At 35.6% G+C, this 24,991-nt stretch overlaps 1 protein-coding gene across 2 annotated transcripts in view; it reads left to right on the forward strand.

Annotated features, from left to right (window-relative positions):
• Positions 1-24,991, forward strand: part of GPR174 (G protein-coupled receptor 174) — a 92,762-nt gene that overhangs the window by 776 nt on the left and 66,995 nt on the right. The window contains exon 1 of one of the 2 annotated variants that reach the window (XM_042974695.1): positions 20,441-20,480. The exons of the other annotated variant lie outside the window; for it this stretch is intronic. The gene's annotated coding sequence lies outside the window, so the exon portion shown is untranslated. Of the gene's footprint in view, positions 1-20,440; positions 20,481-24,991 lie in introns of those variants that run through there. 2 annotated transcript variants of the gene reach the window in all.

The raw sequence follows: 24,991 nt of genomic DNA on the forward strand, positions 1-24,991 counted from the left end.
CAGACCACTGTAATAAATACATACCATGCTATTTGGGGCCTGTAACCTCCCAAAATTAGTTTCCTCCCTTCTTTTTACTCATTTCTAAGACAATGATTTGTTAAGCCATTTAGTTAATAAATAGGCTCTAAATGAACTTATTATGGACAATGTTCTCCAAGAATTTACTTACCATTTAATTAAGATGGGGTATATACCCGGAAAAAATTAGTAAACACCAAAATCATTGTAAATGAGGATAATATAATCCTAAGGTTTAGGAGATTGATAATTGTTGAAAATTTGCAAAGGCCTTGGAATGATAAAAGAGAGTTCTGATTCAGATGGGTACAAAGGCATATTTTTTCCATTTCACAGACTATTTTGGTGTTTCTATTAGGATTAGTTGATCAAGGTGGTTAGCATACACTGGCTGGTTCCTTCTATCCATGTCTCTTCACTTGTACCTATTCCATGAATCTGAAGAAATAAGCTTAATAAAGCAAAAACTGTTATTTTCTAAGCCACGAATGTTTGTGACCTAAAGCTATGTTGAAATATAATTCCAAACACACACAAAACTGAGCAAATATTGACCACTTTCACCAAAGCAGTTTAACTTTTGTTTTAATTTTTGATATAGAATCCCTTGAATATGTTCTCCATAGTGCTCATCACCACCTGCATTTTATCAGTCTTTTCCACAAGCACAGCCTGGCACTCCACTAATCAACCTTGGCAGACAGTTTAAACACAGAACAATGGCCTCTTTACTTTTAAAATTAGCAATAGATTAAGCACTCAGACAATTATTGCAATTTGAGAAGCTTCAGGCTTCAAACTTCTGTTTCTCAGAGGTGCAAGCCTGCACTTAGAGAACTCTGAGCAATCAACTAACTGAGCTAAGAGAATATGATAATTAAAGCCAGAATATGAAGCCCAGTAAGTGCCTTAAATATCAATTTACAACCTTGAAATTTCAAGGTTTTAAGTTTAGTATTTCAAAGGGAAATTTTATATCTGAGTAATAAAGAGAAACCAAGTAAATTCCATGATAAACTTTCTGTGAATTCCTGAAAATTAAGACATCCAAGGAAACATATCCTAATGGTTATGGATACCCTGACAGGAATTCCATTTCCCTCAATGAGCCATCACAAGACTGGAAGTGAAGTTTAGGGAATTAAAAAAAAAAATTAGAGCCATTTCTTTGAACTCTTTCTCCTCCCTAAAATTTTTTAAAAAATAAAAATAAAAAAACCCCAGAGAATAAACATCTTTTTTTTTAAATTTTTTTTAATGTTTATTTATTTCTGAGACAGAAACAGAGCATGAGTGAGGGAGGGGCAGAGGGAGAGGGGGACACAGAATCCGAAGCAGGCTCCAGGCTCTGAGCTGTCAGCACAGAGCCCTACGTGGGGCTCGAACTCACAGACTGTGAGATCATGACCTGAGCCAAAGCCGGATGCTCAACTGACTGAGCCACCCAGGTGCCCCTAAACATCTTTAATTCTACTTTTGTGTGAATGCAAAAAGCCTCACATTTGAGGCATGTTATCTTCTCAGTCACTAAAAGCCTGATTTTAGAAGGCTACACCTATATCTTTGCTCTGGCCAATGCTAGAGGAAACCATGCAAATATATGCAAATATATGTTTTTTTACCCAAATTTTAATTTTTTCTCTCCTCTTCCCATTAAGCTACTCTTTCCCTCCTGTTCTAACTTCCACTTTTTCCCCTGAGATGGTAAGAACAGCTTTCCCTTCAAAAGTACTGTCATTTCAATACTTTCAACAAATCTCTATTTAATATATATTACATGTAAGTTTCCTTGTTTCATTTGAACTTGGATGAAGGTTTTATATAAAGGCACAGGTGTGTGTGTGTGTGTGTGTGTGAGCGCACACAAGCACAAGTGTGGGCATGCAAACACACAGAGAAAGTTTTACTTGGGGATATTTTAAGTACTTAAGGAAAGTAGAAGAGATTTGTTGTAGGACCTTTTTGGGGAATCTGGCCACATACCTTGGTGGTTTTAAAAGAGATATACATTAGTAAGATTGAAAATTCAAAATTTGTGTTTCTGAAAATCAAAGTTTTCCTCTCATCATTCACCGTGAGGATGTGTTGAGATCCTAATATAAGCCCTTTGTACTGATAAGTTAGCTGGCTTTTCCAGGTGAAAGAAACATTTTCTCCGTCATTCTAATTAGTAATGATTTGAGGTGGCCAGAGTTATGTTATATACACAATAAGTGTCAAGACAATCCATTTAAAATATTTTTATAGAACAATAGCAACAATTTATTTATTTACCATTGAAAAGCATGTTGAAAATATTTACTATATCTAGGGTACAGTACTGAATACTTTTAACATTTCTTTCACATCATTAACTAAGATAAGCACTTACAAACTATGGAGTGAGTGGAGCAAGTATTGTTATTTTCACTTGACAGATAAGAAAAACAGTCCAGAGAATCTCAGATTTGTTTTGAATTCTAGAAATTAAGAAATGTTCCTGAGACTATTACACATAGTTAATTAACTTAGCCATTCACATACTATGGTAAGTAAGACTTCTATTAGAAATAATTGATTGTATCTTCTATAGTTTCTGCAGTTTCTCAATTTGCAAGAGGTCAAAACCACATACTTTGCTTTATAGGAATGTTTGCTGTACAGTGGAAGGAAAAAAGTGCTGATCTTCAGGTATATGTTAGGCTTTCATCCTCCAAAGAGTGTAAATTCCCAAGTGGAAAAGAAGGGCCTATGAGGACTTGCAAGAATGGAGACAGAAGCTCACATCAGTGAGAGAAATGCAGTCTTATGACTCAAGCTTGAAATTCACAGCTTTGAGGCCAAATTTACAGAGGCTGTGGCCCAAATTGAGAGATATGAGTGGAGCATGGGGAATGTATGCTTAGGTCTCTATGTGTTTCTGGAAAAATCTACCCTTCCAAGTAGGAAACTATTTCAACTCAAAGGACACGACTGGAAAAAAATGTCAAAGATTTAAGAGATGTCAGAAATTTGTGGTCTTGGAAGTGACCTAAGAAATCATCCAACCTAACACCTTTTTATAGTGGAATAAATAGTCCTGCATGAATGGATTTAGGGGCAACTAGGTTACACACTGACTTAGTTAGAGGGCTGGGGCAAAAGCCCAGCTCAAAACTCCTTGTCTGTAGTTTTGTTTTTGTTATTTTTTTTCCTATTTCTTTGTACTTCAGAGACAGCTGTATAGTCTTGTAACAAGAAAATATCAATCTAAGCAGAGGCACTTTATAGTTAAAGGGAGACTACATTAGAAAAAACTACTAATTTAAGCTTTATACATTACCTAAAATTATACATCCTTAATCTCCAGTTGCCTGGAGAGCATGAAAAATGAATTACACAGGTGTTCTGTGTGCAGAGGGAATTTAGTCTTGGACAGAGTGCAAATAAATAAGAGGAAGACAAAAGAACTTTTAAAATATAATTTATTGTAAATTGGCTTCTATACAACACCCAGTGCTCATCCCAACAAGTGCTCTCCTCAAGACAAGAGAACTTTTTATAACAAGGGAATTGTGCACAGCTGTGAGATAATAGAAAAGTTACAAATCATACTTGTCATTTCACAGCTTCAGGTACAAATTTGGAAAAGCTATATCCTATCTTGGGAACAGGGAGTAGAGCATGGGAAACACGGACCCCTATAGTATAACTGAAGCTCCAAGGAAAAGAGGACTAGGATCTTGGGTCGGGGAGTACCTTCCAAAAAGTTAATGAATATCTGTTTCTGCAGTGTTTGATATTTTACCAGTCTGATAATTCATAGTGTGCATTTTTTCTTGTAAAGCAGGAAGCATAATGTTGAATAAATAGGTCAATAAGTAAGAGTCATTCAAACTGTATCAAGGGAAACTGGGTGCAGTTACCTCTCAATGTTTTTTTAGCACTTTTGTGAATCTTTTCTTCCATCACTCCACTCACACTCTGTAACCTAATTTTGTCTCTTCAGTAGTCAAAATTCCCTACCTCAGACCTCTATCCAGGCCTACCCTTCTCTAAAATCCCCAGAATCTCTAGATATTTCTCAGATCATAGCCACCAGCTCTCAAATTGGAATTTACAATCTCTTGGAGCAGTTGATCATATAATTTCTAACATGATTTGGGGCACTGATCAACTATACTGCTACAGTTCTCTGATATCATTTAGCTCTTAAAAAAGAAGGCTTTAAAAAGAATATCTAAGTAAGAAGTTTGCAAACATTTTCTATAAAGGGCTAGATAGTAGATACTTTAGGCTTTGCAGGCCATATGATCTCTGTTGCAACTACTCATCTCTGCCTTGGAGTTTAAAAACAGGCATAGACATGCATACATTCATGAATGAGTTCATACGTGAATAAGCATAACTCTATTACAATAAAACTTCATTTATGAAAACAGGTTAGTAGTGGGCAGAGCTCAGTAGACTTTCTCTGCAGAGCAACAAACATTTAGGTGGTGAAATTTTATAGAAAATAATGATTTAAATTATCTGAAAATTGATCTAAGTAGCACATAGGAAATGGTGAAACATTTATCGAAGAAAATCTGCTAAATCTAGTAAATCTCTGCAATAAGAGTCAAAATCTGTGGCATCTTAGCTAAGAACCTCTCCCATTCCCTGCCATTCCCAGCACTATGTTAAGGAAGCTTTACTCTGGGCACTGTATAGGTGCATGTTACAGGGGCAGGATATATGCATATTTCATGTCCTCTTCCAGATCTATGTTGCTCAAGCTCTATTCCCAGAAGACATGGATGAAAGGACTGAAAATCCTTCCTGCCACCTAAACCCTAGGGCTAAGAGTTTGACTCAACAGTGCCAGATAATACTGCAGCCTCATTGCTCCCCCCACCCCCCCCCGCAAGTTTGCTCACAAAGCAGAGGTTCCATTCTGGGAGAGGCAAGCTGAAAAAAATCAGGGGATACTATACTTCTTTCCACTAGAACCCATTGGTGTTTCTCTGTCCATCAGAACTCACTGGTAGAGCAGGGGTGTCACTTCAAGAGAATCAATAGACTGTCTCCTATGCAATGGCATAGATCTTCCCAAGAAAAGAAACAAACCACAATGACAGTCCTTCCTGAGGGGGTAGACTGACTTTTTGGAATACAGACTGGAGTACTCCATGTGGAAGGGCCTTACCAAAACAATGGAGATTTCAGTAGAGAGCAATTAAGAGGCATTCTGTAGCTCAGATATAAACAAAACAGCCAGAAGTTTAGTAGAGAAAACTAGAGACAGACAGACAGACAAGAAGAACCCTCTTGGGATCACACTAAACTGTGGAATTTGGGAAGGCTGTGTGCATTACTCTTCATGAATGTCATAGCAGGCTATGGGACAGAAATAAAAACATTCTCCAAGCTACATACGGATCAATCAGCAAAAAGTGGAAGACTCATGGTGCCCGGATGGCTCAGTGGCTTAAACATCCGACTTTGGTTCAGGTCATGATCTTGTGGTTCGTGGGTTGGAGTCCTGCATTGAGCTCTGTGCTGACAGCCCAGAGCCTGGAGCTTGCTTCAGATTCTGTGTCTCCCTCTCTCTCTGCCCCTCCCCCGCTCGTGCTCTGTCTCTCAAAAATAAACATTAAACAAATTTTAATAAAAAATAAAAATAAATTAATTAAAAAATAAAGTGGAAGCCTCATGGGCTTGAGGTGCTTAAGTACAACCTCTGACCAAACAATGGCAAAATACTAAACTATTCTGAGCCCAGGTAACTCCTAAGAATCTAGACAGAAAAATAAGATCACATTTAGCTCTGGTGGTCTGGAAGACTGCACACACTCAAGGTTGTATAACCAAAGAAATAATTTCTCTCAGGGACATCTACAGAGGGATCTTCTGAGCCATTCATCCCAGGATGAGATTGAAACAAAATCCAAGTTTCTTGAACTGTAAAAGCAGTCTCCAAATGATAATGGGTGGGGTTGTCACTGGTTCAGTGACCGTAAGTATGAGCTTTGACCAATAAGTTACTTATAATAAACAATAGGTGGATAAGAGAAGCCAGACTAAAATATTTATTTTTAAAAGGAAAATTAATCTGAGAATGGGCATCAGAGGCTGTACAATGCAGAAGAAATAAACTTCATGGAAGTATTCTAGTCAAGTCACTAAACAAATGACCAAATAAACATGAAAAACAAAAAGTCTCAGCAAGAAAGGAGACTCAGTATCAAGCTACTACAATATATCATTTGTTCAATTTTCAACAAAAATTTAAGATATGTGGAGAAACAGGAAAATGAGACCTATGCACAGGGAAAAGAAGAAAGTAATAGAAAGGACCTTTGAGAGGGTCTAGATGTTGAACTTAGCAAAGATTCCAAGCCAGTTATTATAAATATGTACAAAGAGTTGAAGGAAACCTTGTTTAATGACTTAAATAAAGGTGTGAAAATGGCATATTATCAAGTAAATGGAAGTTATGGAAATAAAAAATGCAATAAGCAAAGTGAAAAATTCAATGGAAAGGTTCAAGAGTACATGGAGTTTTCAAAATAAAGAATCAGCAAACTTGAAGATAAATCAATATATCTTATACAATCTGAAGAACATAAATAGAAGTGAAGAAAAATGAACAGTCTCAAAGAAAAGTAGGACAAGATGAAGCAGACTAACACATGCATAATGGTAACAGAAGAAGGAAAGAAATGGAATAAAATGACAAGTTAAAGAAGTGATCACAAATTTTACAAATTTGATGAGAAGCACTATTCTTCACATTCAAGGAATTTTAAAAACCTTCAAAATTTATTGACACAAAGAAGTCTACAAACAGACATATAGTCAAAATGTTAAGAGCCAAAGATAAAGAGAAAATCATGAAAGCAGTCAGGAAAGCAATTTATCCATGAGCTTTTATTTTTTAATTTTTTTTTTATTTTAAGTTGTTTTCTGCCTTTGCAGATCTCCCAGGGCTTTTTAAAACAATTTTTTGTAGCCTGTTTTCTTCCTTTACTTAAATTTCTTCTGCAAAATTTCTGTCTTAAACGGCTCAGTGTGTAGCTGCATCCCAGAAAACTCTAAGCCAAAGGTGGGTGATGATTTGGTGAAGCCAAAGAAAAGACCTGGAGACAGTGATTGAGACATAGGTGTATTAGGGAACTTACATACAAGAAGTTTATGAGCAACCAACTGGACGAAGCATTTGCTGCTGGGATCTATATAAACAAGCTTTTATAGAGTTACAACTTAGCCTAGCAACTATTTGTAGCCCTTCCCTTCCTTGCACAGCCAGTGAAAGGGTTTGTCACACCTGGAACCCCTGACCTTGAAGACTGAACAACATATTCTTTTACACATTCCACTTGATGAAAATATAGAGGGAGGACAAGATCTCTACATTCTCAAGATTAGCAGGGACAGTCAGGGTGTGCTTGCACAAACTAGCTATTCCATACATACCATACAGTCTGCCATAGCAGAATACCATAGTCTGGGTAACTTAAACAACACAAATTGATTTTCTCACAGTTCTGACTGCTGGAAAGTCCCAGATCCAGGTTCTGGCAGAATTCATTTTCTGGAGAGAGCTTCCTTCTGGCTTACAGATAGATCCCTTCTTACTGTGTGCTCACATGGCAGAGTGAGTGTGTGTGTGTGTGGCGGGGGTGGAGAGAGAGAGAGAGAGAGAGAGAGAGAGAGAGAGAGAGAAGTTGAGAGAGAAAGGCAGAAAGAGAAAGTGAGTTCTGGTGTCTCTTCCTCTTCTTATAAGGGTATCAGTACTATTGGATTAAGGTCCCATTCTTATTAACTCATTTAACCCTCTCACAAGCCTCTTCTCCAAATATGGTCACATTGGAAATTAAAGCTTCAGCATGAATTTTGGGGAGGACACAATTCACTCCATACCAATCTCCATCATGAATAGTCCAGTTTTTGCTTTCATATCTCCACAGGGATAGGGAACTCATTTGCTTTCCTATGCTGTCTTTTTAAACTTTTGACCTAAATAATTGCTTTGAAATATTTTTTTTTTCATTCAGTAAGCATAAGTCTCTTGGGAGTTTGCATCTGCTTCTTCAAGTTCTCCTTCTAGGAATGTGTTGATCAGTCTACTCATATAAAGGGCTTGGCTCTGTAACTGGTACATAGTAATCATTGAATTGTTATTATTTTGTATAACAGCCACTGAGTTATTTAAAGGTAGATATCATGTGCTTCATTCCAAACTCCCAGATTTTACACACTAAACATCCTTAGCTATTTCAAATAGTTTATCTTATAAATAGATTTTTATCATCTTAGATGTTCTCTTGTCATCATACCGTCTCAAGTGTGGCTGTCTGAACTTCATAAATTATTTGAAGAGTGGTCTGACTAGCTTAGAGTAGAATATAACTATCATCACTATCATCACCATCATCACCAACTATTAATGGAAATATTTTATTTCCATTAATTCAGCCTAACATGACATTTATTTTTGTTGTTGCTGGTGATTATTGCTCATTGTTGTTTACTGAATGTGAGATAACAGCTGAAATTCCTCTTTCCTACTTGTGATGCTGCTTGGCTACAATGCCCTTCTCTGGCTGATGGCATTTTTTTGATAAAAGAGTAAAATAAGGCATTTTTTTTTCTATTTAAAATCCATATTGAGAGAGAGTTAAGATGGCAGGGTAGTAGCGGACACTGAGCTTGCCTAATCACTTTAACACAGCTAGATTAACATCAAATCATTTTGAACACCTAGGAAATCCATCCATCTGAGGATTAAGAGAACAATCCGCACAATTAGAGAGAGAGAACATGGCTGATATGAGGTGGAAAGATGTGAATTTTAGGAGAGCAAAACCATGATACCATGGTGAAGAGGTAGGTCTTTTCATGGAGAGAAGAGGTGGGGGAAAGAGCAGCATGCTGGGTTCATGCAAGAAAAACCTTTCCCCCAAAACCATTGACTAGGAAATCAAGAAGAATTGACTATTAAAAGTTTTTACAAGCAGTGGAGTTCAAATTCCTATGTTTTAGAAGTCCATGCCATTCACCAGAGTTGATCTGGACAGGCAGTGGTGCTTCTGGGGAGCATAAAGGAGGCCTGGGAGCAGACAACATGGTACAGGGATCCTCTGGATCACACTGGGAGAGAATATTCCCTTTCCTGGAGTACATTGTCCTGGAGGACATATTGTCTCTCCAATGACAAAAGACCTGGCAGGTACCAACTGAGCAGTCATTTAACAGCAAGGGGCAGTAGAACTCACAGAGGGCAGATAACCTGCTCACTGTTTTTCTCTGTACTTCACCATAAACTCTAAACACCTGCACTTCCATGCAACTGCCTTTCTGGGAAAAAACAGAATCAGACCCAGCATGGCAAAGCCCTCCTCTGGAGGAGGGGAGTGGGTATGTGCTGTGTTGGGTCCTTTACGATTTTGAGTTTTGAATCCTAGTCACACACCAGAGATAATACACAGGAGAATTGTGGAAGTGACTATGCCGATGGCCTGGGCACGGTCAGCATGAGGGCAAGGATTTGACTGAAACCATTCTGTGAGGGCTTCCTGAGAGAGAGAGAGTGTGAGCTTCCCTCTGTGGGGCTGAGAGAGCAGGATGACACCATCTCCCCTCCAGGAGAATTGGACGTCAGTGAGCAATACAGCATCCCCAGTGGAGTCTGGAGCCGCTTACACCAGACCCTTTACTCCTGTGCCCTGCTGGTGCATCTTTACTAGGACAGGTCTGACAGTGAGCCAGCTCAATGGGCCTCTCCCCCAGAACCAGCATGGGTCCCCTGCATGCACCAAATCTACTGAGCATAGAGTGTTCCAAACTATCAGATTCAGTTATGGTGGAAATAGGACCAGGAAGTTTTTTTTTTCCTTCCCTTTTGGAATCAGACTTATAATTTTTTTGTCTATTTTTTTCTTGCCGTTGTTGATTTTGTTCATTTTCTTTCTTCTTTTTTGGGGGGGATCAAGCTTTTTTTTTCTTAATAAGGCTTATTATAATAAACAAATCAAAGAACACATAGTTAAAGATCCAAACACTCCCTACAACAAGCAAAGAGGAACTCTGCAGAGGACCAAGTTGTGGGAAAGAGCAGCCAAAAACACAATAACACAGTGCATACAGCATACACCAGAAACACTTCCTGAAGCATCAGGTGCTGGACAGTGTATGACTGCTTCTGAATGTAGCATTACTCCAAGGAGCAAGAAACATAACAGGCTTTCATAACATGCAAAAGACAGAAACCTGGACAAAATGATAAGATGGAAGAATTCTCCTCTCAAAAAAGAAATCACAGCCAGGGATTTCCTCAAAATAGATATAAGCAATCTATGTGGAGAAGAATTTAGAGCAAAAATCATAAAAATACTGCCTGGGCTGAAATGAAGCATAGAAGACACCAGAAAAGCCCTTGCAGCAGAGATAAAAGACATAAAAAATAGTGCAGATGAAATACAATATGCTATAACTGCGATGCAAACTGAAGGGATGTAATCACAATGAGGAGGGAAGAAGCAGTGGAACAAATAGGTGATATAGAAGATAAAATTATGGAGGGGCCCCTGGTGGCTCAGTCAGTTGAGCATCTGACTTGGGCTCAGGTCATGATCTCATGGTTCATGTGTTCTGGCCCTGCGTGGTGCTCTGTGCTGACAGCTCAAAGCCTGGATCATGCTTCAGATTCTGTGTCTCCTTCTCTCTCTGCCCCTCCCCTGTTCATGCTCTGTCTCTCTCTGTCAAAAATAAACATTAAAAAAAAATTTAAAAAGAAGATATAATTATGGAAAATAATAAAACAAAAAAAGAAGAGAGAAAGCAAGCTAGTAGATTCAAAATATAGACTTAGGGAAATCAGCAATTCCATGAAGTGCAATGATATGTGTATCATAAGAATCCCAGTAGAAGAAGAGCAGGAAAAAGGGGCAAAAGGTTTATTTGAACAAATTATAGTTGAGAAATTCTTTAATCTTGGGAAAGAAACAGGCATTCAAATCCAAGAGGCACAGAGAACTCCCCTCACAATCAACAAAAACAGGTCAGCACAAAGATGTATAGTGAAGCCAGGAAAACACAAAGATAAAGAGAGAATTCTGAAAGCAGCTAGAGACAAAAGATCCTTAAACTACAAAGGGAGACACTTAAGGGTAATAACACACCTGTCTACTAAAACTTGGCAGGCCAGAAGGGAATGGTAGGAAATATTCGATTGGTTAAGTAGAAAAAAAAATGTAGCCAAGAATCCTTTATCCAGCAAGGGTGTCATACAGAGTAAAAGGAGAGATAAAGACCTTCCCAGATAAACAAAAACTAAAGGAGTTTGTGACCACTGAACCAGCCCAGGAAAAAAAAAAAATATATATATATATATATAATATATACTAATATATTATATTATAATATAATATATATTATATGTATTATATTTTATTATATATATTATATATTATATTATAATATATATTATATTAATATATATATATATATATATATATATATATATATATATATATTAAAAGGGGATTTTTGAGCGGAGAAAAAGACCAAAAGTAACAAAGCCTAGAAAGGGACAGAGAAAATCACCAGAAACACCAAATTTACAGTCAACACTGAATTCATATCTTTCAGTAATCCCTATTAATGTAAAAAGACCAAGTGCTCAAATAAAAAGACATAGGATATCAGAATGGATTAAAACAAAAAACCAAGATCCATCAATATGTTACTTACAAGAGACTCATTTTAGACACAAAGACACATCCAGATTTAAAGTGAGAGGATGGAGAACCATTTATCATGCTAATAGACATCAAAAAAAGCTGAAGTAGCCATACTTATATAGGAAAACAAGATTTTAAACCAAAGACTGTAATAAGATATGAATAAGGGCACGATATCATAAAAAAGAGGTCTATCTTACAAAAAGTTCTAACAATTGTAAATATTTATGCCCCCAACTTGAAAGAGGCCAAATATATGAATCAATTAATAATAAACTTAGAGAAACTCATTGATAATAATACAACAATAGTAGGGGGCATTAACACCCCACTTACCACAATAGACAGATTATCTAACCATAAAATCAAAAAATAACAATGGTTTTGAATGACACACTGGACCAGATGGACTTAAATATATATGCATAACATTTTATCCTAAAGCAACAGAATACACATTCTTTTCAAGTGCACATGGAAAATTCTCCAGAATGTATCACATAATGGATCAAAATTAGGCCTCAACAAATACAAAAAATGGAGCTCATACCATGCATATTTTCAAACCACAATGCTATGAAACTTGAAGTCAGCCACAGGAAAAAAAATTGGAAACACCAAAAATACCTGGAGATTAAGGAAAAATCCTACCAAGGAGTGAATGGGTTAACCGGGAAATTAAAGAACAAATTAAAGAAGACATGAAAAGAAATGAAAATGAAAATATGACAGTGAAAATGACATATGACAGTGAATCTGACATATGAAAAACCTATGGGGTGCAGCAAAGGTGATAATAAGAGGGAAGTATATATAAGTACAGGCATATCACAAAAAGCAAGAAATGTCTAAATACCCAACCAAACTTACCTTACATCTAAAGGATCTGGAAAAAGAATAGCAAATAAAGCCTAAAACCTGCACAACAAAGGAAATAATAAAGATTAGAGTAGAAAAAAAGATATAAATTAAAAAAAATAGTAGGATAGATCAATGAAACTAAGAGCTTGTTCTTTCAAAGAATTAAGTCAATTGATAACCCTCTAGCCAGACTTATCAAAAAGGGAAGAGAAAGGACCCAAGAGGAGAGATTACAACCAATACCTCAGAAATGCAAACAATTATAAGAGAGTATTTTTTAATATGAAATTTATTGTCAAATTGGTTTCCACACAACACCCAGTGCTTATCCAAACAGGTGCCCTCCTCAATGCTCATCACCCACCCACCCCCCCATCAACCCACAGTTTATTCTCAGTTTTTAAGAGCCTTTTATGGTTTGGTTCTCTCCCTCTCTAACTTTTTTTTTCTTCCCCTTCCCCATGGTCATCTGTTAAGATTCTCAGGATCCACATAAAAGTGAAAACATATAGTATCTGTCTTTCTCCGTATGACTTATTTCACTTAACATAACACTCTTCAGTTCCATTCACGTTGCTACAAAAGGCGATATTTCATTCTTTCTCATTGCCAAGTAGTATTCCATTTTGTATATAAACCACAATTTCTTTATCCATTCATCAGTTGATGGACATTTAGGCTCTTTTCATTCTTTGCCTATTGTTGAGAGTGCTGCTATAAACATTGGAGTACAAGTGCCCCTTTGCATCAGCACTCCTGTATCCCGTGGGTAAATTCCTAGCAGTGCTATTGCTGGTCATAGGGTAGACCTATTTTTAATTTTTTGAGGAACCTCCACACTGTTTTCCAGAGTGGCTGCACGAGTTTGCATCCCCACCAACAGGGAAAGAGGGTTCCCGTTTTTCCACAACCTCTCCAGCATCTACAGTCTCCGGATTTGTTCATTGTAGCCACTCTGACTGGCATGAGGTGGTATCTCAGTGTGGTTTTGATTTGTATTTCCCTGAGGAGGAGTGATGTTGAGCATCTTTTCATGTGCCTGTTGGCCATCTGGATGTCTTCTTTAGAGAAGTGTCTATTCATTTCTTCTGCCCATTTCTTCACCGGAGAATTTGTTTTTCGGGTGTGGAATTTGGTGAGTTCTTTATAGATTTTGGATACTAGCCATTTAATATGTCATTTGCGAATATCTTTTCCCATTCTGTTGGTTGCCTTTTAGTTTTGTTTATTGTTTCCTTTGCAGTGCAGAAGCTTTTTGTCTTCATGAGGTCCCAGTATTTCATTTTTGCTTTTAATTCCCTTGCCTTTGGAGATGTGTCAAGTAGGAAATTGCTGTTGCTGAGGTCAGAGAGGTTTTTTCCTGCTTTCTCCTCTAGGGTTTTGATGGTTTCCTGTCTCACATTCAGGTCCTTTATCCATTTTGAGTTTACCTTTGTGAGTGGTGTGAGAAAGTGGTCTAGTTTTAATCTTCTGCATGTTGCTGTCCAGTTCTCCCAGCACCATTTGTTAAAGAGACTGTCTTTTTTCCATTGGATATTATCTCCTGTTTTGTCAAAGATTAGTTGGCCATACTTTTGTGGGTCCAATTCTGGAGTCTCTATTCTATTCCATTGGTCTATGTGTCTGTTTTTGTGCCAATACCATGCTGTCTTGATGATTACAGCTTTGTAGTAGAGGCTAAAGTCTGGGATTGTGATGCCTCCTGCTTTGGTCTTCTTCTTCAATATTACTTTGGCTATTTGGGGTCTTTTGTGGTTCCATACAAATTTTAGGATTGCTTGTTCTAGCTTCAAGAATGCTGGTGCAATTTTGATTGGGATTTCATTGAATGTGTAGATAGCTTTGGGTAGTATTGACATGTTAACAATATTTATTCTTCCAATCCATGAGCATGGAATGTTTTTCCATTTCTTTGTATCTTCTTCAATTTCCTTCATAAGCTTTCTATAGTTTTCAGCATACAGATCTTTTACATCTTAAGAGAGTATTAAGGACAATTATATGCCAACCAACTGGGAAATCTGGAAGAAATGGATAAACTCCCAGAAATATTTAAATTACCAAAACTGAAACATGAGGAAGTATAAAATTTGAGCAGACCTATAACAAGCAAAGAAATTGAACCAGTAATTAAAAATCTCCCAATACAATGTAATCTGGTGCTACCACTCTGGAAAACAGTATGGAGATTCCTCAGAGAGTTAAAGGATTGCCCTACAATCCAGCAATTGTACTAGTAGGTATTTAACCAAAAGATACAAAAATACTGATTCAAAGGAGGACATGTACACCAATGTTTATAGCAGCACTATCAACAATAGCCAAATTATGAAAAGTACCCAAATGTTCATCAACTGATGAATGGACAATGAGGGCCAGATGGCTTCTCAGGTGAATTCTAACATTTAAAGAAGAGTTGATACATATTCTTTTCAAAATTTCAAAAACAGACATGGAAGGAAAACTTCCAAAATCATTGTAGGAGGTCAACATTACCTTGATTCCAAAACCAGTCAAAGACTCTACTAAAAAGGAGAATTATGGACCAATATCTCTGATGAACATGGATGCAAAAATTCTCAACAAGATACTAGCAAATTGAATCCAACAGTTCATTAAAAGAATTATTCACCATGATCAAGAGGTATTTATTCCTGGTCTGCAAGGTGGTTAAGTATCCACAAATCAATAAACATGATACACCACACTAATAAAAGAAAGGAAAAGAACCATATGATCCTCTCAATAGATTCAGGAAAAGCATTTGACAAAATACAGAATCATTTCTTAATAAAAAAAAACCCCTTCAATAAAGTAGGGTTTGAATGAGCAAACCTCAAAATCATAAAGTCCATACAGGAAAGACCCATAGCTAATAACATCCTCAATGGGGAAAAACTGAGTTTTTCCTCTATGGTCAAGAACAAGAAAGGGATGTCCAGTCTTACTATTTTTATTTAACCTAGTACTAGTAGCCCTAGCCTTAGCAAGCAGACAAAAAAAGAAATAAAAGGCATCCAAATCAGCAAGGAGAAATTAATACATTCACTCTTCACCGACGACCTTATCTAAAAAAACTGAAAGTCTCCAACAAAAAATTGGTAGGACTGATACATGAATTCAGCACAGTTGCAGGATATAAAACAAATGTAAAGAAATCTGTTGCATTTTTACACACCAATAATGAAGCAGCAGAAAAAGAAATCAAGGAATTTATCCCATATGCAATTACACCAGAAACTAAAATACCTAGGGATAAACATAACCGAAGAGTTAAAATATCTGTACCCTGAAAACTATAGGACACTTATGAAAGAAATTGAATAGGACACAAAGAAATGGAAAAGCATTACAGGCTCATGGATTGGTAGAGCAAATATTTTTAAAATGTGTATACTACCCAAAGCAATCTACACATTCAATGGAATCCTTATCAAAATAACACCAGCATTTTTCACAGAGCTAGAGAAAACAGTTCTAAGATTTGTATGGAACCAGAAAAGAACCTGAATAGTCAAAGTAACGCTGAAAATTAAAAGCAAAGCTGGAGACATCACAATTCTGGATTTCAAGCTATATTACAAAGCTGTAATCATCAAGACAGTATGGTATGGGCACAAAAACAGACATATACATCAAGAGAACAGAATAGAACACCCAGAAATGAACTCACAGCTATGTGGTCAACTAATCTTCAACAAAGCAGGAAAAAATATCCAGTGGAAAAAAGAGTCTCTTCAACAAAAGGTTTTGGATAAACTAGATAGTTACATGCAGAGGAATGAAACTAGACTACTTTCTTACACTATACACAAAAATAAATTCAAAATGGGCTGAAGAAAGGAACAGACATTTCTCCAAAAAGTCTTACAAATGTCTAACAGACACAGGAAAAAGTTCTCAACATCACTCATCATCATGGAAATACAAATCAATACCATGATTAGATATCAATTTCTGGTAAATAAATGTTTTTAAGTACCTTTAGTGTAATATAATGCAGAAAATAGGGCAATATTAACAATTTCATTTGTTGCTGAGTATAATTTTCAAAGCAAAGCAATGGGAAAATACACTGAAAAGAAGTAGGCACATTCTAGATTGGAGACAGACAGTGTGGCTCATGAAATTTGCACATCACAAATAAAAATAAATATAAATAGCCCATTTGGGTGTGGATATTTTGCTCTGATAGATGGTTTCAAATTAACTTCCTGTTCCCCATTCAAAAGAAGCTTCTGCAAAACCCTTGATATTGGAAGAGATTGATGGAACTAGTTTAGTCCAGTTCCTTAAACCAAGGAAAAATTGCTTTTTACAGATCATTTTTTATTTTCTACTGCATATGGATAATCTGTGGAAACTATATTTATACAAAAAAAATTCTCCATATGACCTAGAAAAGAAAAGCATTTTTATAAATTATCAATCTTTGTTCCTTTAAGTCAGGCTTGGGATGCAGGACAGGAAAATCAGTATACTGTGGTCTCCAGTTGGCCCTACATCCTTTGTCCCCAAGACTACTGTCTCCATCCAGAGTTCAGCACAGACACAGAAAATATTGCCTATGTACTTATATTTTACTCTAGCTAAAATATATCTCTTCAACACCTCCACCTTTAATCCATTTTTGTCTTTTTCCTTTCCCCTCAAATACAAGGCTCTTTGCATTCTCTCTGTACCTAGTGCCCAATTATCTATCCCCATTCCATTTACCCTGTTGCTAATTTGTTTTTACTTCATTGTGCTCTTGAACCAATGTCAGTCATTCCTGAACTGGAAGAGTCCCACCCCTCAGTTCTTTCAAACTTCTGATATGGTCAGTTATCTATGGGAACATGCAGAACCACAGACAATTTATAAAATAGGATTGTAGACATGAATTTAGGGTATTTTGCCTTTTTGAATATTTATCTCCTTAATCTTATTTGGATTAAACTAAAATTCCAAAGTGTTATGTATCATACCAAAGCACTATGAAGTTAAATGGTTTAATAGTGTTCCAAGGTTTTAACATGTCAGGTTTGATTTTAAATTCTTCCCTTTGTGACCCACCAATCCTAGTCCCCTTTGCATACTGCAATATAAAATAGTGGGCTAATCTTACTTCCCATGGAAAATATTCAATGTTTTCCCATTCAATACCCATTCCAACCTCATTCTAGTTTGGCTTCTTGTACTATTAAGCTTGGAAAGCTAAATTCTACATTGCATGTATGCATACATACACAAGTATGTGTATATATATATATATATATATATATATATATATATTAACTAATTTTTTGGCATCTGATATACAGGCATGTGACCCAATTTTGGTTAATCAGATAAAATTTATGATACTTATAAATTAGAAGAAAGCATTATGAGTTTGGGGCCATATGGGTGGGCTTGGGTTTTATGGAAATCATCATGGTAGGGGCATCTAATTCTTTTAGACAATCTGGGCAAAGCATCACACAGTCTCTAATGGCATAGTACTGAGTGGTGGATGATGAATACTGTCCTAGAATATCTTCATGGTGTGACTGGGCATTTCTCTTGGCTGAATCATCCCTAGCTGTGTGGTGTCTAAGCCTGTTTTGTTTTGTTTTGTTTTGTTTTGTTTTGTTGCCTCTCCTGGAGACTCAGTGATTTATCTAGTAATCCTTACAAATTACACTCTATATAAATCAAGTAGATCCAATGTTACCAGTATCTATAACTAAAAACTTAACCTATGTAACTTAAACTTCTTATCCTAATCACAGTGGCTAGATCCATTCAAAAATACATTAGTTGAATGATTTCAGGTTCAGAAGACTTCCTTGCACTCATTTAAAATCCCTTTGTGTATTGAGTCTACAGTGTCCATGGTCTTGAGTATATCTCATCAGGTCTTTCTCACAGGTATCAAATAAGGGACAAACATAGATACATCTTATTTATAAAGATAAGGTGTTAGAGAAAAAGGTTGCTTGGGACACAGTGTAAAAACCACGGAACCAAAGTTGAGAGACTGGGTTCTTGTCTTAACTTTTACTTCCTAACTATGGGAACATTATCCTCTCTGGGACTTAGTTTCCTTAAATGAATAAGTGAGGTAAGTGATTTTTAACTTTTTTGAGGGTCATGGACTCTTAAGAAGCTTATAAAATCTATAGAACATTTTCCAAGTAAAATGCGCACACAGAATCACATACTCAAAAATTTTCATACCATTTAGGAAATTCTCTAATTGAGGAAACTGTGCATTAAAATTTTATCAGATATCATGGAAATAACTCTGGAATTCAACATTTCCTTTCCCATTATACCCTTCTACTCTTCTGTCATTCCTCATATCTAAAAGTCTATATCCAACACAATGAGCAACTTCTCTTCCATTTACAGTGACTTTCAGAAAAGAAATATTAAGTAAAATAGAAAGAGGATCAAAGATTATCTCTCATTAGACTCAAAATATTTTTTCAATGATTATTTATTTTTAGACAGATAGAGGGGATGGTGAGGGGCAGAGAGAGATGGAGACAGAGAATCTGAAGCAGGCTCGTCACTGTCAACACAGAGCTAGATTTGGGGCTTGAACCCACAGACCATGAGATCATGACCTGAGCCAAAGTCAGACACTTAAGTGACGAACACACTCAGGTACCCCTAGACTCAAAATAATTCACACCGTGCTCATCTATATTATTTTCAAGGAAAAGTAGAAATATTTCAATTTACATATTATATTACAAAGAATCAATATGGAATCAAAGTCTGCCATTACAAATTCATAAAAATTCCAAACATCATCCTCAGAATAATAAATTTCTCTGTACAAAGACTACAGATGCCCAATGTATGTAGTTTTTCCTCGGTTTGCTACAGAGTTTGAATATTCCCCCAATCAAGTGCAGAATCTGTCTCTTCATCAATTTCTCCAATGACTGCAACATTGTCACTTGTTACAGTGTATAACCTTAGCACCACTTACTCTACTCCCTGTGAAGAGCTGAACACTTGTTCATGGTTTCCATCCAAAATCAAATTAATGGTCTGGTCAAAACCTTTCAGTGTTCCCACAATCATTCTCCCAATTATTCTTTCTGAATAATTGCAACAGTTCTGTTGATGTAGTAGTTCTCCAAGGCAGATGTCATGATGCTCCAACTGGCTTCTCTGGGCAACACAGCAGAACAGGTGACAAGTAGAACTAAAAAGAAGTGCCTGAGCTTATCTATATTATTCTATAAAAGTATACTATAATTATACTTATTTTGTATTGGACAAGATTTGTAACTCTCTGGGCTTCAATTTCCTCACCTGTAAAATGAGGAAGTTGGACAGATCAGTAGTTTGTATCCATTTGGGAGATTACTATCTGAAAACCTTCATTTTATGGGCTCTTCCTGCCAGATTGCACTTCTGATAACAGTGGTGGTGACAAACCTCATTATTCTAGTGGTTCTTAACATTTTTTTGGTCCCAGCCCCTTCAAGGATCTGATTAAAATATACACCTTCTTCCCACACAAAAAAAGTACTTATATGTATGCACACAGAAATTTTTATAAATGCTTTCAGAGATTCCAGGACCTTCTGAAGTCCATGAATGGCTGACCAGTAAAGATTCTGTTACAGGAAGATGTGTGAAACTTCTTTTACATCCAATACCCTGTGAGTATCTTACGTGGTTAGCCTGTTTGACCCAAGGCAAAAATGTGTGGTGGATAGTTCCTCACACCCTTCTCATTCCTCTCCAGCATCCTTTCCTGTTAATTGTCCCCAGATTGCCAGGATCTCCACTGAAAGTAGATTTACCTAATAAATTTATAGTAAGGAATTTGAGGCTATACATATTATCTTTCTCAACAGTTCTGTTTTGAAAAAGGATCAATGCAGAAGCACACACAAAAAAACCACACCTGGAATACTGACTTTTCAGGTATGTGAGTGGATTTTGGAGATAGTAATATTTGCATTGAATACTGTGTTGTGTAGGATAAACAACTTTCTAGTTTATCTATGGATAAGGGTGTTTCTTTCTGTGAAGGGCTTTGTCCACATGTGTATAACTTAATATAGGCTATATAAAGTGATCTTTTTGGGTTCCTGCTGATTCCCTTTTCACCAAGGGTCTAATATAGTAGATATTTTCACTACTTATTGTTATTGTTAATTATAAAGATTTAAAATCGGTAACAATAAAACCACTCTTGCTTTGAATTCTGGTCTAAGAATGCAGATTCAAATAGCACTCCTTTACTTGATTTCCTTGAGTGCTATTTTTTCTTGGGAAATCTAATGTTTATTTACACTTACACTGTGACTCTTAGTATAATGTTCTCTGGGCATTTTCGGAATAACAAATTAGGCTCCCTCCAGGCCCCAAACATGCCCTGATACATAATGGCACCATTATTTATTATTTTGGACATTGTTCAAGATTTATTTTCTAGGTAAAGAATGAAAATTGAAAGAACAAATAAAATTTCACTAAATTAATTTTCCAAATGGGCATGGTCTTGAGTAAACTGTTTCTTTGGCCACTGGGCTATTTGAGATAGAAACAACTTTCCACCAACTCCTCTTCACTTTCTTCTTGGATTCAGTAAATTTCTGTAAAGTGAAATGGAGTTTCCCACTTTCTTTCATGATCAAGTCAGATACTGTCCCTTAGAAAAAAACAAAACACACAAGTATAAGATATACCACTGAAAACTTTGACAAAGGAGGGAGTTGAGCAGTTGACCTGCCCTTGGACTGCTTATAATTTTGGCACTGAAATGTAATTTGCAGTCCATTTAGGACTATGTGGGAATTCCACATATATGAAATCTACCTTATGATATAATCCCGTAATCCCAAAGCTGTGAAAATTTTTCTCTTGGCAATGTGCATCTCCTGAATCAACATTTGTAAGTTATTTTATTGCCTTCATATTAATAATGATTAATATAACTTAGTCACAATATCATACTTTACCAAAAGTACCACTATAGTCTGAGAATCAGCAATGATATTGTCTATCTTGAAATCTTAATTTCAAAAATTCAAATCAATTTTCAGTATTTCTTGACTATCAAAGCTGTATAACTTGGATAAAGCTACTTAACACCTCTCAGCCTGTTTTTTCAACTAGGAAGTGGAGACAAATACTATCTAAAACAGGGTTGTTTGAATGAATAAATAACATAACAAATGTAAAACTGGTAGCACAGTACATAGTAGTTTGCCAACTCTCAGCCATCAAACACTCGCCAAAAAAGTATTTTACTTAAAGAAGGAATGAGTATAATTAGTATTTTAACTGGTAACTTTTCAAAGAAAATCATTTAGGTAAACTATTTTTAAATGTATTTTAATCTGTTAATTACAGCATTCTAATGCTTTGCTGCTGCTGCTGTGTTAATTCTGTGTAATTACGTAACAAGGCATAAAGCCCTTTGCAGATTATAGAGAGCTGAAGAAATGATATTTATGATTAAACCACAATCAGTAAAAGCTTAAACTATAGGATATTCTTGGAAAGGGAGAAATACTGGGACTTAAAATTGAAGGTCTGATGATATGAATATGTTTAGAAAAACAATTTTAATGACAATATATACTGTGTTATGCAATATTTTATATACAACACAATAAACAAGTATAGTTGAAAAAGGAATTTTAGAATCATGGGTAAACACTAAATGGCAATGAAAAATTTATTAAAAAGAAAATTATCTTCTCAAACCAATAATAAAAGCTGAAACTTTTATTTATACCTTATTATTAAGGAACATATTATTTATTATTTATTTAAAATATAATTATTATTATACCTAAAATTAAATGTATTACTTAAAATATATTTCTTCTTCTTCTTCTTCTTCTTCTTCTTCTTCTTCTTCTTCTTTTGCATCACAAGATCATTTTTATATGTATAAACAGGAGATTATGGAGAATAATTTACAAACCAATGACTCCCAGAACAAGGGAAAGCAGACTCATTTTTATTAATCTTATTTTATAACCCCAGTATAGTTAACATACAGTGTTACATCAGTTTCAGGTGTATAATATATAGTAATTATACGTATATATACCTATAATAATACCTATATGTAATTACTATATGTATAACATATATATAATATATATATATAATTACTATATGTGTATATATATATATAGTAGCATTTCCTCATCACCTATTTAACCTATTACCCCACCAACCTTCCTTCTGAAAAAAAAACAGTTTGTTCTCAATAGTTAAGATTCTGTCTCTTGGCTTGTTTCCCTCTCTTTCTTTTCTTTGTTCATTTGTTTTGTCTCTTAAATTCCACATATGAATGAAACCATATGATATATTTCTCTGACTGACTTATTTCATTTAGCATTATACTCTCTAGCTCTATCCTTGTCCTTCCAAATGCACGATTTCATTCTATTTTTATGGCTGAATAATATTCCATTCCATTGTCTATATCTATAAACCACCTCTTCTTTACCCTTTCATCTAGTGATGGACATTTCAGCTGCTTCCTTAATTTGGTTATAGTAAATAATGCTGCAAAAAACATAGGGGTCCATGTATCCCTTTGAATTAGTGTTTTTGTATTTTTGGGGGAGTACTCTGTAGCACAATTATTGGATCATAGGGTAGTTAAAGTCTAACTTTTTGAGGATCCTCCATACTGTTTCCCACAGAGGCAATACAAGTTTGAATTCCTACCAACAGTGCAAGAGATTTTTTTCTCCACATCCTTACCAACACTGGTTGTTTCTTGTGTTTTGTTTTGTTTTCTATTTTAGCAATTCTGACTGGTGTAAGGTAACATCTCATTGTGGTTTTGATTTGCGTTTCCTTGATAATGAGTGATGTTAAGCATCTTTTTATGTGTCTGTTGACCATCAGTAGGTCTTCTTTGAAGATATATCTATTCATTTCTTCTGCCCATGTTTTAATTGGATTATTTGGCTTTTGGGTGTTAATTTGTATAAGCTCCTTACATGCTTTGGATACTAACCCTTTATCAGATATATCACTGAAAAATTTTGCCTCCCATTCAGTAGGTAGCCTTTTGTTTTATTTATGATTTACTTTCTTGTACAGAAGCTTTTTATTTTGATGTATTCCCAAGAGCTTAAATTTGCTTCTATTTACTTTGCTTTAGGAGACATATCTAGAAAAATGTTCCTATACCTATATGTTCCTATATGAGAAAAATTACTGCCTAGACTAACTTCTGGGATTTTTATGTGTCTTTTCTCACATTTAGGCTTTTAATCCATTTTGGATTTATTTTTGTGCATGGCGTAAGAAGAAGGTGGTCCAGGTTCATTCTTTTGCATGTAGTTGACCTGGCTTCCCAACACCATTTGATGAAGAGACTCTCATTTTCCCACTGGGTATTCCCACTGGGTATTCTTTACTCATTTGTTCAAAATTAATTGACCATATAGTTGTGGTGTTCATTCTGAGTATTCAATTCTATTCCATTGATATGTGTCTATTTTTTGTGCCAGGACCATATTGTTTTCATTACTATAGCTGTGTAATATAACTTGAAATCTGGAATTGTGATATCTCCAGCTTTGCTTTTATTTCTTACAATTGCTTTGACAATTTAGGGTCCTTTGTTTTCCATATAAATTGTAGAATTTCTGTTCCAGTTCTGTAGAAAATGCTGTTGGTATTTTGATAGAGGTTTCAGTAAGTGTGTAGGGTGCTTTGTGTAGTATAGACATTTTAAAAATATTTGTTCTTCCAATCCATGATCATGGAATGTCTTTCCATTTCTTTGTGTCAATCTTCAGTTCTTTTCATCAGTGTTTTATAGTTTTCAGAGTATAGTTCTTTTACTACTTTGGTTAGGTTTATTCCTAGGTATCTTATTGGTTTTGGTGCAATTGTAAATTGGACTGATTCCTGAATTTTTCTTTCTTTTGTTTTATTATTGGTGTGTAGAAATGCAACAGATTTCTGCACATTACTTTTGTATCCTGCAACTTTACTGAATTTGTTTATCAGTTGTAGTTGATTTTTGGTGGAATCTTTCAGGTTTTCTATATATAGTATCATATCATCTGCAAATAGTGAAAGTTTTACTTCTTCCTTGCCAATTTTGATATCTTTTATTCCTTTTTGTTGTTTGATTGCTATAGATAGGACTTCCAGTACTATGTTGAATAAAAATGGAGAGTGTGGACATCCTTGTCTCGTTCCTAACTTTAGTATTTCTCCATTGAGTATGATGTTTTCTATAGATTTTTCATATATTGCTTTTATTATGTTGAGGTATGTTTCCTCTAAACCAATTTTGTTGAGGACTTTTATCATGAATGGGTATTGGAATTTATCAAATGCTCTTTCTGCATCTACTGAAATGATCATATAGTTTTTATCCTTTCTCTTATTGATGTGATGAATCACATTATATATTTGCAAATGTTGAAGCACCTTTGCATACC

Source organism: Panthera tigris, chromosome X, assembly GCF_018350195.1.
Source record: "Panthera tigris isolate Pti1 chromosome X, P.tigris_Pti1_mat1.1, whole genome shotgun sequence".
In the NCBI taxonomy this organism is placed as follows: domain Eukaryota; kingdom Metazoa; phylum Chordata; class Mammalia; order Carnivora; family Felidae; genus Panthera; species Panthera tigris.